Source organism: Beta vulgaris, chromosome 2 (assembly GCF_026745355.1).
Source record: "Beta vulgaris subsp. vulgaris cultivar EL10 chromosome 2, EL10.2, whole genome shotgun sequence".
NCBI lineage: Eukaryota > Viridiplantae > Streptophyta > Magnoliopsida > Caryophyllales > Amaranthaceae > Beta > Beta vulgaris.
Genome location: NC_079203.1, coordinates 23,165,036 through 23,166,900, shown reverse-complemented (window position 1 = coordinate 23,166,900; position 1,865 = coordinate 23,165,036). Strand labels below are relative to the sequence as shown.

Genomic DNA, 1,865 nt, shown 5'->3' with positions numbered 1-1,865 from the left:
TTCCAACTTCTTTGCAAGGGTATCAGGTTTTTCATTAATGTAGTCAATGGCATCAGGATCATACTTGCTTTTCCTTTCATTCTTCTTGTTTACGGTTCAAGTAGAATTCCCCCAAGAGTAGTGTCTTACTATCTCTTAAATTGTAGGCTCAATATTGTCAACCAAAAACTTTGTTTGTTGGCCTGCACACTCGAATCAAGATGTGCATGGGTCATAGGAAGAAGATCGTCGTAGAAGCTTTGTATAAGCATCCATTGACTATAACCATGGTGAGGAAAAGATCTTCGAAGCTCCTTAAACCTATCCCAAGCTCCATATAATGTCCCATCCTCCTTTTGGGTGAAATTAGCTATTTTCCTCCTAGATTCAGAGGTCTTCTCTTGAGAAGAGAATTATTCCATAAAAGTCGCGATCATTTGCGCCCAAGTAGTCAAAGAGTCTTCCAGAAAAGATTACAACCATTTCTTAGCCTTGCCCACAAGAGATATCTGAAATAGGTTGAGCCTCATAAACTCTGACGGACATTGTGTTGCTTCAAAGTGGCACATAATTCACAGAATTCAGCCAAATGCTCAAGAGGGCACTCATGAGTCATACCCCCATAAGGCTCTTGTTTGATTATGCAAATCAAATACGTAGAAAATTCGAATTTAGCGGTGGTAGTTGGGTGGAAAATTCCACTTTTGAGATCAAAGGCCTCGGGATGCCCAGAGTCCTAGACCATGTAAATCCCATAATGTTGGAAGTAGATGTATCTTGGTCAAAAACCCGGTTGTTCAACTATCGAAGGATGGACCATGGGTTCCCTAAAGGTTCTCCTTAATTGCCTCAATGTATTTTCAAGGTTATGATTGATTGATGCAAGATTGAACCGTCTTAAATTGCTGTCTTAGAATTATTGCATGGTTTTTACTTTACTCTTAAAGTATAGGTTTTACATGTAACAAAAAATATATCTTTTATTATGTTTGTTAGTTAAATTAATTAATGTTGTTGAGTCATTTTTATTTTAGTTTGGTTGTAATAAGAGACGAAAAATATGATGTAATAGCTTAGGCTTAGGCGTGTGGTTTAGAGTATTTAGGGAAAGTGTTGCACCTCTTTCCTTAAAGCTATAGTTTCCTTAAGTTCTAGCTAGATTATAGGCTTAAGTTTAGGGAAAATTTTCCTTATTTTCTTAGGATTCACCTTGTGATGTAATAGCTTGGAGGGAAAGGTCTTCTTGCTTCTTCTTCTATAAATATTGGCGCTTAACCTACTCAAAAGATTAGAGTTGATTTGATAATTTGTGAGCGTTTCTTATTTTGGTTGTTCACCAAAATAATACTTGTATCGACTTGTTTCATCTTCTAATTGCGATTAGAAAGAGACCCTCTAATTTTTGAGAGAATCAAAGAGTACTGTGCTTACTTTTAGTTCTTATTTTCAGTGTGCCTTCATAAAAACGACATAAAAAACGTCACTTAGTTTATAGGGAAAATCATGTGAGTTTCCAGAGTTAAAGTTCATATCAGTTGGTATTGGAGTAGTGTGGTTGTGGAGGCGCGTGAGGGAGAGTGCAAGCTTGTATCGAGCTGAAATTTTGTGTGGTGATAGTACACTTCTTGAAGTTTATTGTATAAATATTTCATAGCAATCCAATCAATATAGAAGTCACAACGATCGTATCATTAAGAGAGATGTTTTTGGTAGATTCGAGCAATTTTCAAGTAAACTTTGGCCAAGTGGTTCTCCTAGAATATAACGAATCTTTGAGAGTTTCTTGGCTTGAAAATAGACTACTTTAATACCGGATAGTTTCATAATTTTTGAAGAACTTTTGCTATTTTGTCGAACACGTTTAAGATAATTGATCAAAATCGAAC

The 1,865-nt window shown here is 36.0% G+C and overlaps 1 non-coding gene across 1 annotated transcript; it reads left to right on the top strand.

The window, feature by feature from the left end:
• Positions 1-261: 261 nt before the first annotated feature.
• LOC125495333 (small nucleolar RNA R71) lies at positions 262-369 on the top strand. The gene has a single exon (XR_007271972.1). It is a non-coding gene; the product is annotated as a small nucleolar RNA R71 (small nucleolar RNA).
• The last annotated feature ends 1,496 nt before the right edge of the window (positions 370-1,865 follow it).